Genomic DNA, 17,754 nt, shown 5'->3' on the forward strand with positions numbered 1-17,754 from the left:
GAAACACAACACCTTACTAACTGTGCTAACCAGACCATGCATAAAAGACATGCAATTTATTAGAGATTTTAGTGAATAAGCTACAGTGTCCAAGGTACTAAACATTATATATTCTATGGGGTGTCATAAGCAAGTCATTAGAATACTTTCCTACTAAATTTAAAAGACATAAGCATTCAATATTTTAGTAAACAAAGAGAAAATAAAGCTATCTATTGGGTTTCACTAAAAAGTCTATTGGAAGACTTGACTATTGTTGTTAAAAAACATAGGCATTCATATTATAGAGCCACAAACCACACTAGTAAAATAAAAACATGATAACATGGGATTCGAACCAATGACACTCTTAATTTCATAGTGCAAACCCAACACCTTACTAACTGTGCTAACCAGACCGTGCATACAAGACGTGCAATTTATCAGAGATTTAAGTGAATAAGCTACAGTGTCCAAGGTACTAAACATAATATATTCTATGGGGTGTCATAAGCAAGTCATTAGAATACTTTCCTACAAAATTAATAAGACATAAGCATTCAATATTTGAGTAAACAAAGAGAAAATAAAACTATCTATTGGGTTTCACTAAAAAGTCCATTGGAATACTTGACTATTGTTGTTAAAAGACATAGGCATTCATATTATAGAGCCACAAACCACACTAGTAAAATAAAAACATGATAACATGGGATTCGATCCAATGACAGACTTAATTTGATAGTGCATCCCAACACCTTACTAACTGTGCTAACCAGACTGTGCATACCACGCGCATAATATATCAGAGATTTAAGTGAATAAGCTACAGTGTCCAAGGTACTAAACATAATATATTCTATGGGGTGTCATAAGCAAGTCATTAGAATACTTTCCTACTAAATTTAAAAGACATAAGCATTCAATATTTTAGTAAACAAAGAGAAAATAAAGATATCTATTGGGTTTCACTAAAAAGTGTATTGGAAGACTTGACTATTGTTGTTAAAAGACATAGGCATTCATATTATAGAGCCACAAACCACACTAGTAAAATAAAAACATGATAACATGGGATTCGAACCAATGACAGTCTTAATTTCATAGTGCAAACCTAACACCTTACTAACTGTTCTAAGCAGACCATGCTCACAAGACATGCAATTTATCAGAGATTTAAGTGAATAAGCTACAGTGTCCAAGGTACTAAACATAATATATTCTATGGGGTGTCATAAGCAAGTCATTAGAATACTTTCCTACAAAATTAATAAGACATAAGCATTCAATATTTTAGTAAACAAAGAGAAAATAAAACTATCTATTGGGTTTCACTAAAAAGTCCATTGGAATACTTGACTATTGTTGTTAAAAGACATAGGCATTCATATTATAGAGCAACAAACCACACTAGTAAAATAAAAACATGATAACATGGGATTCAATCCAATGACAGACTTAATTTGATAGTGCAAACCCAACACCTTACTAACTGTGTTAACCAGACTGTGCATACCAAGCACATAATTTATCAGAGATTTAAGTGAATAAGCTACAGTGTCCCAGGTACTAAACATAATATATTCTATGGGGTGTCATAAGCAAGTCATTAGAATACTTTCCTACTAAATTTAAAAGACATAAGCATTGAATATTTTAGTAAACAAAGAGAAAATAAAGCTATCTATTGGGTTTCACTAAAAAGTCCATTGGAAGACTTGACTATTGTTGTTAAAAGACATAGGCATTCATATTATAGAGCCACAAACCACACTAGTAAAATAAAAACATAATAACATGGGATTCGAACCAATGACAGTCTTAATTTCATTGTGCAAACCCAACACCTTACTAACTGTGCTAACCAGACTGTGCATACCATATGTGCAATTTAAAAGACATAATCATTCAATATTTTAGTAAACAAAGAGAAAATAAAGCTATCTATTGGGTTTCACTAAAAAGTCCATTGGAAGACTTGACTATTGTTGTTAAAAGACATAGGCATTCATATTATAGAGCCACAAACCACACTAGTAAAATAAAAACATGATAACATGGGATTTGAACCAATGACAGTCTTAATTTCATAGTGGAAACCCAACACCTTACTAACTGTGCTAACCAGACCGTGCATACCAGACAGGCAATTTATCAGAGATTTAAGTGAATAAGCTACAGTGTCCAAGGTACTAAACATAATATATTCTATGGGGTGTCATAAGCAAGTCATTAGAATACTTTCCTACTAAATTTATAAGACATAAGCATTCAATATTTTAGTAAACAAAGAGAAAATAAAGCTATCTATTGGGTTTCACTAAAAAGTCTATTGGAAGACTTGACTATTGTTGTTAAAAGACATAGGCATTCATATTATAGAGCCACAAACCACACTAGTTAAATAAAAACATGATAACATGGGATTCGAACCAATGACAGTCTTAATTTGATAGCACAAACCCAAGAAATTATTAACTGTGCTAACCAGACTGTGCATACCAAACAAACAATTTATCAGAGATTTAAGTGAATAAACTACAGTGTCCAAGGTACTAAACATAATATATTCTATGGGGTGTCATAAGCAAGTCATTAGAATACTTTCCTACTAAATTTAAAAGACATAAGCATTGAATATTTTAGTAAACAAAGAGAAAATAAAGCTATCTATTGGGTTTCACTAAAAAGTCCATTGGAAGACTTGACTATTGTTGTTAAAAGACATAGGCATTCATATTATAGAGCCACAAACCACACTAGTAAAATAAAAACATAATAACATGGGATTCGAACCAATGACAGTCTTAATTTCATTGTGCAAACCCAACACCTTACTAACTGTGCTAACCAGACTGTGCATACCATATGTGCAATTTGATTTAAGTGAATAAGCTACAGTGTCCAAGGTACTAAACATAATATATTCTATGGGGTGTCATAAGCAAGTCATTAGAATACTTTCCTACTAAATTTAAAAGACATAAGCATTCAATACTTTAGTAAACAAAGAGAAAATAAAGCTATCTATTGGGTTTCACTAAAAAGTCTATTGGAAGACTTAACTATTGTTGTTAAAAATCATAGGCATTCATATTATAGAGCCACAAACCACACTAGTAAAATAAAAACATGATAACATGGGATTCGATCCAATGACAGCCTAAATTTGATAGTGCAAACCCAACACCTTACTAACTGTGCTAACCAGACTGTGAATACCAGGCACATAATTTATCAGAGATTTAAGTGAATAAGCTACAGTGTCCAAGGTACTAAACATAATATATTCTATGGGGTGTCATAAGCAAGTCATTAGAATACTTTCCTACTAAATTTAAAAGACATAATCATTCAATATTTTAGTAAACAAAGAGAAAATAAAGCTATCTATTGGGTTTCACTAAAAAGTCCATTGGAAGAATTGACTATTGTTGTTAAAAGACATAGGCATTCATATTATAGAGCCACAAACCACACTAGTAAAATAAAAACATGATACCATAGGATTCGAACCAATGACAGTATTAATTTCATAGTGGAAACCCAACACCTTACTAACTGTGCTAACCAGACCATGCATAAAAGACATGCAATTTATTAGAGATTTTAGTGAATAAGCTACAGTGTCCAAGGTACTAAACATTATATATTCTATGGGGTGTCATAAGCAAGTCATTAGAATACTTTCCTACAAAATTAATAAGACATAAGCATTCAATATTTGAGTAATCAAAGAGAAAATAAAGCTATCTATTGGGTTTCACTAAAAAGTCCATTGGAAGACTTGACTATTGTTGTTAAAAGACAAAGGCATTCATATTATAGAGCCACAAACCACACTAGTAAAATAAAAACATGATAACATGGGATTCGATCCAATGACAGACTTAATTTGATAGTGCAAACCCAACACCTTACTAACTGTGCTAACCAGACTGTGCATACCAGACATGCAATTTATCAGAGATTTAAGTGAATAAGCTACAGTGTCCAAGGTACTAAACATAATATATTCTATGGGGTGTCATAAGCAAGTCATTAGAATACTTTCCTACTAAATTTAAAAGACATAAGCATTCAATATTTGAGTAAACAAAGAGAAAATAAAGCTATCTATTGGGTTTCACTAAAAAGTCTATTGGAAGACTTGACTATTGTTGTTAAAAGACATAGGCATTCATATTATAGAGCCACAAACCACACTAGTAAAATAAAAATATGATAACATGGGATTCGAACCAATGACAGTCTTAATTTCATAGTGCAAACCCAACACCTTACTAACTGTGCTAACCAGACCGTGCATACAAGACGTGCAATTTATCAGAGATTTAAGTGAATAAGCTACAGTGTCCAAGGTACTAAACATAATATATTCTATGGGGTGTCATAAGCAAGTCATTAGAATACTTTCCTACAAAATTAATAAGACATAAGCATTCAATATTTGAGTAAACAAAGAGAAAATAAAACTATCTATTGGGTTTCACTAAAAAGTCCATTGGAATACTTGACTATTGTTGTTAAAAGACATAGGCATTCATATTATAGAGCCACAAACCACACTAGTAAAATAAAAACATGATAACATGGGATTCGATCCAATGACAGACTTAATTTGATAGTGCATCCCAACACCTTACTAACTGTGCTAACCAGACTGTGCATACCATGCACATAATATATCAGAGATTTAAGTGAATAAGCTACAGTGTCCAAGGTACTAAACATAATATATTCTATGGGGTGTCATAAGCAAGTCATTAGAATACTTTCCTACTAAATTTAAAAGACATAATCATTCAATATTTTAGTAAACAAAGAGAAAATAAAGCTATCTATTGGGTTTCACTAAAAAGTCCATTGGAAGACTTGACTATTGTTGTTAAAAGACATAGGCATTCATATTATAGAGCCACAAACCACACTAGTAAAATAAAAACATGATAACATGGGATTTGAACCAATGACAGTCTTAATTTCATAGTGGAAACCCAACACCTTACTAACTGTGCTAACCAGACCGTGCATACCAGACAGGCAATTTATCAGAGATTTAAGTGAATAAGCTACAGTGTCCAAGGTACTAAACATAATATATTCTATGGGGTGTCATAAGCAAGTCATTAGAATACTTTCCTACTAAATTTAAAAGACATAAGCATTCAATATTTTAGTAAACAAAGAGAAAATAAAGCTATCTATTGGGTTTCACTAAAAAGTGTATTGGAAGACTTGACTATTGTTGTTAAAAGACATAGGCATTCATATTATAGAGCCACAAACCACACTAGTAAAATAAAAACATAATAACATGGGATTCGAACCAATGACAGTCTTAATTTGATAGCACAAACCCAAGAAATTATTAACTGTGCTAACCAGACTGTGCATACCAAACAAACAATTTATCAGAGATTTAAGTGAATAAACTACAGTGTCCAAGGTACTAAACATAATATATTCTATGGGGTGTCATAAGCAAGTCATTAGAATACTTTTCTACTAAATTTAAAAGACATAAGCATTGAATATTTTAGTAAACAAAGAGAAAATAAAGATCTCTATTGGGTTTCACTAAAAAGTCCATTGGAAGACTTGACTATTGTTAAAAGACATAGGCATTCATATTATAGAGCCACAAACCACACTAGTAAAATAAAAACATAATAACATGGGATTCGAACCAATGACAGTCTTAATTTCATTGTGCAAACCCAACACCTTACTAACTGTGCTAACCAGACTGTGCATACCATATGTGCAATTTGATTTAAGTGAATAAGCTACAGTGTCCAAGGTACTAAACATAATATATTCTATGGGGTGTCATAAGCAAGTCATTAGAATACTTTCCTACTAAATTTATAAGACATAAGCATTCAATACTTTAGTAAACAAAGAGAAAATAAAGCTATCTATTGGGTTTCACTAAAAAGTCTATTGGAAGACTTAACTATTGTTGTTAAAAATCATAGGCATTCATATTATAGAGCCACAAACCACACTAGTAAAATAAAAACATGATAACATGGGATTCGATCCAATGACAGCCTTAATTTGATAGTGCAAACCCAACACCTTACTAACTGTGCTAACCAGACTGTGCATACCAGGCACATAATTTATCAGAAATTTAAGTGAATAAGCTACAGTGTCCAAGGTACTAAACATAATATATTCTATGGGGTGTCATAAGCAAGTCATTAGAATACTTTCCTACTAAATTTAAAAGACATAAGCATTCAATATTTTAGTAAACAAAGAGAAAATAAAGCTATCTATTGGGTTTCACTAAAAAGTGTATTGGAAGACTTGACTATTGTTGTTAAAAGACATAGGCATTCATATTATAGAGCCACAAACCACACTAGTAAAATAAAAACATGATAACATGGGATTCGAAACAATGACAGTCTTAATTTCATAGTGCAAACCAAACACCTTACTAACTGTTCTAAGCAGACCGTGCATACAAGACGTGCAATTTATCAGAGATTTAAGTGAATAAGCTACAGTGTCCAAGGTACTAAACATAATATATTCTATGGGGTGTCATAAGCAAGTCATTAGAATACTTTCCTACAAAATTAAAAGACATAAGCATTCAATATTTTAGTAAACAAAGAGAAAATAAAACTATCTATTGGGTTTCACTAAAATGTCCATTGGAATACTTGACTATTGTTGTTAAAAGACATAGGCATTCATATTATACAGCCACAAACCACACTAGTAAAATGAAAACATGATAACATGGGATTCGATCCAATGACAGACTTAATTTGATAGTGCATCCCAACACCTTACTAACTGTGCTAACCAGACTGTGCATACCACGCACATAATATATCAGAGATTTAAGTGAATAAGCTACAGTGTCCAAGGTACTAAACATAATATATTCTATGGGGTGTCATAAGCAAGTCATTAGAATACTTTCCTACTAAATTTAAAAGACATAATCATTCAATATTTTAGTAAACAAAGAGAAAATAAAGCTATCTATTGGGTTTCACTAAAAAGTCCATTGGAAGACTTGACTATTGTTGTTAAAAGACATAGGCATTCATATTATAGAGCCACAAACCACACTAGTAAAATAAAAACATGATAACATGGGATTCGAACCAATGACAGTCTTAATTTCATAGTGCAAACACAACACCTTACTAACTGTGCTAACCAGACTGTGCATACAAGACGTCCAATTTATCAGAGATTTAAGTGAATAAGCTACAGTGTCCAAGGTACTAAACATAATATATTCTATGGGGTGTCATAAGCAAGTCATTAGAATACTTTCCTACAAAATTAATAAGACATAAGCATTCAATATTTGAGTAAACAAAGAGAAAATAAAGCTATCTATTGGGTTTCACTAAAAAGTCCATTGGAAGACTTGACTATTGTTGTTAAAAGACATAGGCATTCATATTATAGAGCCACAAACCACACGAGTAAAATAAAAACATGATAACATGGGATTCGATCCAATGACAGCCTTAATTCGATAGTGCAAACCCAACACCTTACTAACTTTGCTAACCAGACTGTGCATACCAGGCACATCATTTATCAGAGATTTAAGTGAATAAGCTACAGTGTCCAAGGTACTAAACATAATCTATTCTATGGGGTGTCATAAGCAAGTCATTAGAATACTTTCATACTAAATTTAAAATACATAATCATTCAATATTTTAGTAAACAAAGAGAAAATAAAGCTATCTATTGGGTTTCACTAAAAAGTCTTTTGGAAGACTTGACTATTGTTGTTAAAAGACATAGGCATTCATATTATAGAGCCAAAAACCACACTAGTTAAATAAAAACATGATAACATGGGATTTGAACCAATGACAGTCTTAATTTGATAGCGCAAACCCAAGAAATTATTAACTGTGCTAACCAGACTGTGCATACCAAACAAACAATTTATCAGAGATTTAAGTGAATAAACTACAGTGTCCAAGGTACTAAACATAATATATTCTATGGGGTGTCATAAGCAAGTCATTAGAATACTTTCCTACTAAATTTAAAAGATATAAGCATTGAATATTTTAGTAAACAAAGAGAAAATAAAGCTATCTATTGGGTTTCACTAAAAAGTCCATTGGAAGACTTGACTATTGTTGTTAAAAGACATAGGCATTCATATTATAGAGCCACAAACCACACTAGTAAAATAAAAACATAATAACATGGGATTCAAACCAATGACAGTCTTAATTTCATTGTGCAAACCCAACACCTTACTAACTGTGCTAACCAGACTGTGCATACCATATGTGCAATTTGATTTAAGTGAATAAGCTACAGTGTCCAAGGTACTAAACATAATATATTCTATGGGGTGTCATAAGCAAGTCATTAGAATACTTTCCTACTAAATTTATAAGACATAAGCATTCAATACTTTAGTAAACAAAGAGAAAATAAAGCTATCTATTGGGTTTCACTAAAAAGTATATTGGAAGACTTAACTATTGTTGTTAAAAATCATAGGCATTCATATTATAGAGCCACAAACCACACTAGTAAAATAAAAACATGATAACATGGGATTCGATCCAATGACAGCCTTAATTTGATAGTGCAAACCCAACACCTTACTAACTGTGCTAACCAGACTGTGCATACCAGGCACATAATTTATCAGAGATTTAAGTGAATAAGCTACAGTGTCCAAGGTACTAAACATAATATATTCTATGGGGTGTCATAAGCAAGTCATTAGAATACTTTCCTACTAAATTTAAAAGACATAATCATTCAATATTTTAGTAAACAAAGAGAAAATAAAGCTATCTATTGGGTTTCACTAAAAAGTCCATTGGAAGAATTGACTATTGTTGTTAAAAGACATAGGCATTCATATTATAGAGCCACAAACCACACTAGTAAAATAAAAACATGATACCATAGGATTCGAAAAAATGACAGTATTAATTTCATAGTGGAAACCCAACACCTTACTAACTGTGCTAACCAGACCATGCATAAAAGGCATGCAATTTATTAGAGATTTTAGTGAATAAGCTACAGTGTCCAAGGTACTAAACATTATATATTCTATGGGGTGTCATAAGCAAGTCATTAGAATACTTTCCTACAAAATTAATAAGACATAAGCATTCAATATTTGAGTAAACAAAGAGAAAATAAAGCTATCTATAGGGTTTCACTAAAAAGTCCATTGGAAGACTTGACTATTGTTGTTAAAAGACATAGGCATTCATATTATAGAGCCACAAACCACACTAGTAAAATAAAAACATGATAACATGGGATTCGATCCAATGACAGACTTAATTTGATAGTGCAAACCCAACACCTTACTAACTGTGCTAACCAGACTGTGCATACCACGTACATAATTTATCAGAGATTTAAGTGAATAAGCTACAGTGTCCAAGGTACTAAACATAATATATTCTATGGGGTGTCATAAGCAAGTCATTAGAATACTTTCCTACTAAATTTAAAAGACATAAGCATTCAATATTTTAGTAAACAAAGAGAAAATAAAGCTATCTATTGGGTTTCACTAAAAAGTCTATTGGAAGACTTGACTGTTGTTGTTAAAAGACATAGGCAGTCATATTATAGAGCCACAAACCACACTAGTAAAATAAAAACATGATAACATGGGATTCGAACCAATGACAGTCTTAATTTCATAGTGCAAACCCAACACCTTACTAACTGTGCTAACCAGACCGTGCATACAAGGCGTACAATTTATCAGAGATTTAAGTGAATAAGCTACAGTGTCCAAGGTACTAAACATAATATATTCTATGGGGTGTCATAAGCAAGTCATTAGAATACTTTCCTACAAAATTAATAAGACATAAGCATTCAATATTTGAGTAAACAAAGAGAAAATAAAACTATCTATTGGGTTTCACTAAAAAGTCCATTGGAATACTTGACTATTGTTGTTAAAAGACATAGGCATTCATATTATAGAGCCACAAACCACACTAGTAAAATAAAAACATGATAACATGGGATTCGATCCAATGACAGACTTAATTTGATAGTGCATCCCAACACCTTACTAACTGTGCTAACCAGACTGTGCATACCACGCACATAATATATCAGAGATTTAAGTGAATAAGCTACAGTGTCCAAGGTACTAAACATAATATATTCTATGGGGTGTCATAAGCAAGTCATTAGAATACTTTCCTACTAAATTTAAAAGACATAATCATTCAATATTTTAGTAAACAAAGAGAAAATAAAGCTATCTATTGGGTTTCACTAAAAAGTCCATTGGAAGACTTGACTATTGTTGTTAAAAGACATAGGCATTCATATTATAGAGCCACAAACCACACTAGTAAAATAAAAACATGATAACATGGGATTCGAACCAATGACAGTCTTAATTTCATAGTGCAAACACAACACCTTACTAACTGTGCTAACCAGACCGTGCATACAAGGCGTACAATTTATCAGAGATTTAAGTGAATAAGCTACAGTGTCCAAGGTACTAAACATAATATATTCTATGGGGTGTCATAAGCAAGTCATTAGAATACTTTCCTACAAAATTAATAAGACATAAGCATTCAATATTTGAGTAAACAAAGAGAAAATAAAGCTATCTATTGGGTTTCACTAAAAAGTCCATTGGAAGACTTGACTATTGTTGTTAAAAGACATAGGCATTCATATTATAGAGCCACAAACCACACGAGTAAAATAAAAACATGATAACATGGAATTCGATCCAATGACAGTCTTAATTTGATAGTGCAAACCCAACACCTTACTAACTGTGCTAACCAGACTGTGCATACCAGGCACATAATTTATCAGAGATTTAAGTGAATAAGCTACAGTGTCCAAGGTACTAAACATAATCTATTCTATGGGGTGTCATAAGCAAGTCATTAGAATACTTTCATACTAAATTTAAAATACATAATCATTCAATATTTTAGTAAACAAAGAAAAAATAAAGCTATCTATTGGGTTTCACTAAAAAGTCCATTGGAAGACTTGACTATTGTTGTTAAAAGACATAGGCATTCATATTATAGAGCCACAAACCACACTAGTAAAATAAAAACATGATAACATGGGATTTGAACCAATGACAGTCTTAATTTCATAGTGGAAACCCAACACCTTACTAACTGTGCTAACCAGACCGTGCATACCAGACAGGCAATTTATCAGAGATTTAAGTGAATAAGCAACAGTGTCCAAGGTACTAAACATAATATATTCTATGGGGTGTCATAAGCAAGTCATTAGAATACTTTCCTACTAAATTTATAAGACATAAGCATTCAATATTTTAGTAAACAAAGAGAAAATAAAGCTATCTATTGGGTTTCACTAAAAAGTCTATTGGAAGACTTGACTATTGTTGTTAAAAGACATAGGCATTCATATTATAGAGCCACAAACCACACTAGTTAAATAAAAACATGATAACATGGGATTCTAACCAATGACAGTCTTAATTTGATAGCGCAAACCCAAGAAATTATTAACTGTGCTAACCAGACTGTGCATACCAAACAAACAATTTATCAGAGATTTAAGTGAATAAACTACAGTGTCCAAGGTACTAAACATAATATATTCTATGGGGTGTCATAAGCAAGTCATTAGAATACTTTCCTATTAAATTTAAAAGACATAAGCATTGAATATTTTAGTAAACAAAGAGAAAATAAAGCTATCTATTGGGTTTCACTAGAAAGTACATTGGAAGACTTGACTATTGTTGTTAAAAGACATAGGCATTCATATTATAGAGCCACAAACCACACTAGTAAAATAAAAACATAATAACATGGGATTCGAACCAATGACAGTCTTAATTTCATTGTGCAAACCCAACACCTTACTAACTGTGCTAACCAGACTGTGCATACCATATGTGCAATTTGATTTAAGTGAATAAGCTACAGTGTCCAAGGTACTAAACATAATATATTCTATGGGGTGTCATAAGCAAGTCATTAGAATACTTTCCTACTAAATTTATAAGACATAAGCATTCAATACTTTAGTAAACAAAGAGAAAATAAAGCTATCTATTGGGTTTCACTAAAAAGTCTATTGGAAGACTTAACTATTGTTGTTAAAAATCATAGGCATTCATATTATAGAGCCACAAACCACACTAGTAAAATAAAAACATGATAACATGGGATTCGATCCAATGACAGCCTTAATTTGATAGTGCAAACCCAACACCTTACTAACTGTGCTAACCAGACTGTGCATACCAGGCACATAATTTATCAGAGATTTAAGTGAATAAGCTACAGTGTCCAAGGTACTAAACATAATATATTCTATGGGGTGTCATAAGCAAGTCATTAGAATACTTTCCTACTAAATTTAAAAGACATAATCATTCAATATTTTAGTAAACAAAGAGAAAATAAAGCTATCTATTGGGTTTCACTAAAAAGTCCATTGGAAGAATTGACTATTGTTGTTAAAAGACATAGGCATTCATATTATAGAGCCACAAACCACACTAGTAAAATAAAAACATGATACCATAGGATTCAAACCAATGACAGTATTAATTTCATAGTGGAAACCCAACACCTTAATAACTGTGCTAACCAGACCATGCATAAAAGACATGCAATTTATTAGAGATTTTAGTGAATAAGCTACAGTGTCCAAGGTACTAAACATAATATATTCTATGGGGTATCATAAGCAAGTCATTAGAATACTTTTCAACTAAATTTATAAGACATAAGCATTCAATATTTTAGTAAACAAAGAGAAAATAAAGCTATCTATTGGGTTTCACTAAAAAGTCTATTGGAAGACTTGACTATTGTTGTTAAAAGACATAGGCATTCATATTATAGAGCCACAAACCACACTAGTAAAATAAAAACATGATAACATGGGATTCAAACCAATGACAGTCTTAATTTCTTAGTGGAAACCCAACACCTTACTAACTGTGCTAACCAGACTGTGCATACCAGACATGCAATTTATCAGAGATTTAAGTGAATAAGCTACAGTGTCCAAGGTACTAAACATAATATATTCTATGGGGTATCATAAGCAAGTCATTAGAATACTTTTCAACTAAATTTATAAGACATAAGCATTCAATATTTGAGTAAACAAAGAGAAAATAAAGCTATCTATTGGGTTTCACTAAAAAGTCCATTGGAAGACTTGACTATTGTTGTTAAAAGACATAGGCATTCATATTATAGAGCCACAAACCACACTAGTAAAATAAAAACATGATAACATAGGATTCGATCCAATGACAGCCTTAATTTGATAGTGCAAACCCAACACCTTACTAACTGTGCTAACCAGACTGTGCATACCAGGTACATAATTTATCAGAGATTTAAGTGAATATGCTACAGTGTCCAAGGTACTAAACATAATATATTCTATGGGGTATCATAAGCAAGTCATTAGAATACTTTTCAACTAAATGTATAAGACATAAGCATTCAATATTTGAGTAAACAAAGAGAAAATAAAGCTATCTATTGGGTTTCACTAAAAAGTGTATTGGAAGACTTGACTATTGTTGTTAAAAGACATAGGCATTCATATTATAGAGCCACAAACCACACTAGTAAAATAAAAACATGATAACATGGGATTCGAAACAATGACAGTCTTAATTTCATAGTGCAAACCAAACACCTTACTAACTGTTCTAAGCAGACAGTGCATACAAGACGTGCAATTTATCAGAGATTTAAGTGAATAAGCTACAGTGTCCAAGGTACTAAACATAATATATTCTATGGGGTGTCATAAGCAAGTCATTAGAATACTTTCCTACAAAATTAATAAGACATAAGCATTCAATATTTTAGTAAACAAAGAGAAAATAAAACTATCTATTGGGTTTCACTAAAATGTCCATTGGAATACTTGACTATTGTTGTTAAAAGACATAGGCATTCATATTATACAGCCACAAACCACACTAGTAAAATGAAAACATGATAACATGGGATTCGATCCAATGACAGACTTAATTTGATAGTGCATCCCAACACCTTACTAACTGTGCTAACCAGACTGTGCATACCACGCACATAATATATCAGAGATTTAAGTGAATAAGCTACAGTGTCCAAGGTACTAAACATAATATATTCTATGGGGTGTCATAAGCAAGTCATTAGAATACTTTCCTACTAAATTTAAAAGACATAATCATTCAATATTTTAGTAAACAAAGAGAAAATAAAGCTATCTATTGGGTTTCACTAAAAAGTCCATTAGAAGACTTGACTATTGTTGTTAAAAGACATAGGCATTCATATTATAGAGCCACAAACCACACTAGTAAAATAAAAACATGATAACATGGGATTCGAACCAATGACAGTCTTAATTTCATAGTGCAAACACAACACCTTACTAACTGTGCTAACCAGACTGTGCATACAAGACGTCCAATTTATCAGAGATTTAAGTGAATAAGCTACAGTGTCCAAGGTACTAAACATAATATATTCTATGGGGTGTCATAAGCAAGTCATTAGAATACTTTCCTACAAAATTAATAAGACATAAGCATTCAATATTTGAGTAAACAAAGAGAAAATAAAGCTATCTATTGGGTTTCACTAAAAAGTCCATTGGAAGACTTGACTATTGTTGTTAAAAGACATAGGCATTCATATTATAGAGCCACAAACCACACGAGTAAAATAAAAACATGATAACATGGGATTCGATCCAATGACAGCCTTAATTCGATAGTGCAAACCCAACACCTTACTAACTTTGCTAACCAGACTGTGCATACCAGGCACATCATTTATCAGAGATTTAAGTGAATAAGCTACAGTGTCCAAGGTACTAAACATAATCTATTCTATGGGGTGTCATAAGCAAGTCATTAGAATACTTTCATACTAAATTTAAAATACATAATCATTCAATATTTTAGTAAACAAAGAGAAAATAAAGCTATCTATTGGGTTTCACTAAAAAGTCTTTTGGAAGACTTGACTATTGTTGTTAAAAGACATAGGCATTCATATTATAGAGCCAAAAACCACACTAGTTAAATAAAAACATGATAACATGGGATTTGAACCAATGACAGTCTTAATTTGATAGCGCAAACCCAAGAAATTATTAACTGTGCTAACCAGACTGTGCATACCAAACAAACAATTTATCAGAGATTTAAGTGAATAAACTACAGTGTCCAAGGTACTAAACATAATATATTCTATGGGGTGTCATAAGCAAGTCATTAGAATACTTTCCTACTAAATTTAAAAGATATAAGCATTGAATATTTTAGTAAACAAAGAGAAAATAAAGCTATCTATTGGGTTTCACTAAAAAGTCCATTGGAAGACTTGACTATTGTTGTTAAAAGACATAGGCATTCATATTATAGAGCCACAAACCACACTAGTAAAATAAAAACATAATAACATGGGATTCAAACCAATGACAGTCTTAATTTCATTGTGCAAACCCAACACCTTACTAACTGTGCTAACCAGACTGTGCATACCATATGTGCAATTTGATTTAAGTGAATAAGCTACAGTGTCCAAGGTACTAAACATAATATATTCTATGGGGTGTCATAAGCAAGTCATTAGAATACTTTCCTACTAAATTTATAAGACATAAGCATTCAATACTTTAGTAAACAAAGAGAAAATAAAGCTATCTATTGGGTTTCACTAAAAAGTATATTGGAAGACTTAACTATTGTTGTTAAAAATCATAGGCATTCATATTATAGAGCCACAAACCACACTAGTAAAATAAAAACATGATAACATGGGATTCGATCCAATGACAGCCTTAATTTGATAGTGCAAACCCAACACCTTACTAACTGTGCTAACCAGACTGTGCATACCAGGCACATAATTTATCAGAGATTTAAGTGAATAAGCTACAGTGTCCAAGGTACTAAACATAATATATTCTATGGGGTGTCATAAGCAAGTCATTAGAATACTTTCCTACTAAATTTAAAAGACATAATCATTCAATATTTTAGTAAACAAAGAGAAAATAAAGCTATCTATTGGGTTTCACTAAAAAGTCCATTGGAAGAATTGACTATTGTTGTTAAAAGACATAGGCATTCATATTATAGAGCCACAAACCACACTAGTAAAATAAAAACATGATACCATAGGATTCGAAAAAATGACAGTATTAATTTCATAGTGGAAACCCAACACCTTACTAACTGTGCTAACCAGACCATGCATAAAAGGCATGCAATTTATTAGAGATTTTAGTGAATAAGCTACAGTGTCCAAGGTACTAAACATTATATATTCTATGGGGTGTCATAAGCAAGTCATTAGAATACTTTCCTACAAAATTAATAAGACATAAGCATTCAATATTTGAGTAAACAAAGAGAAAATAAAGCTATCTATTGGGTTTCACTAAAAAGTCCATTGGAAGACTTGACTATTGTTGTTAAAAGACATAGGCATTCATATTATAGAGCCACAAACCACACTAGTAAAATAAAAACATGATAACATGGGATTCGATCCAATGACAGACTTAATTTGATAGTGCAAACCCAACACCTTACTAACTGTGCTAACCAGACTGTGCATACCACGTACATATTTTATCAGAGATTTAAGTGAATAAGCTACAGTGTCCAAGGTACTAAACATAATATATTCTAGGGGGTGTCATAAGCAAGTCATTAGAATACTTTCCTACTAAATTTAAAAGACATAAGCATTCAATATTTTAGTAAACAAAGAGAAAATAAAGCTATCTATTGGGTTTCACTAAAAAGTCTATTGGAAGACTTGACTGTTGTTGTTAAAAGACATAGGCAGTCATATTATAGAGCCACAAACCACACTAGTAAAATAAAAACATGATAACATGGGATTCGAACCAATGACAGTCTTAATTTCATAGTGCAAACCCAACACCTTACTAACTGTGCTAACCAGACCGTGCATACAAGACGTGCAATTTATCAGAGATTTAAGTGAATAAGCTACAGTGTCCAAGGTACTAAACATAATATATTCTATGGGGTGTCATAAGCAAGTCATTAGAATACTTTCCTACAAAATTAATAAGACATAAGCATTCAATATTTGAGTAAACAAAGAGAAAATAAAACTATCTATTGGGTTTCACTAAAAAGTCCATTGGAATACTTGACTATTGTTGTTAAAAGACATAGGCATTCATATTATAGAGCCACAAACCACACTAGTAAAATAAAAACATGATAACATGGGATTCGATCCAATGACAGACTTAATTTGATAGTGCATCCCAACACCTTACTAACTGTGCTAACCAGACTGTGCATACCACGCACATAATATATCAGAGATTTAAGTGAATAAGCTACAGTGTCCAAGGTACTAAACATAATATATTCTATGGGGTGTCATAAGCAAGTCATTAGAATACTTTCCTACTAAATTTAAAAGACATAATCATTCAATATTTTAGTAAACAAAGAGAAAATAAAGCTATCTATTGGGTTTCACTAAAAAGTCCATTGGAAGACTTGACTATTGTTGTTAAAAGACATAGGCATTCATATTATAGAGCCACAAACCACACGAGTAAAATAAAAACATGATAACATGGGATTCGATCCAATGACAGTCTTAATTTGATAGTGCAAACCCAACACCTTACTAACTGTGCTAACCAGACTGTTCATACCAGGCACATAATTTATCAGAGATTTAAGTGAATAAGCTACAGTGTCCAAGGTACTAAACATAATCT

The sequence above is a fragment of the Pseudophryne corroboree genome, chromosome 6 (assembly GCF_028390025.1).
Source record: "Pseudophryne corroboree isolate aPseCor3 chromosome 6, aPseCor3.hap2, whole genome shotgun sequence".
Classification (NCBI taxonomy): domain Eukaryota; kingdom Metazoa; phylum Chordata; class Amphibia; order Anura; family Myobatrachidae; genus Pseudophryne; species Pseudophryne corroboree.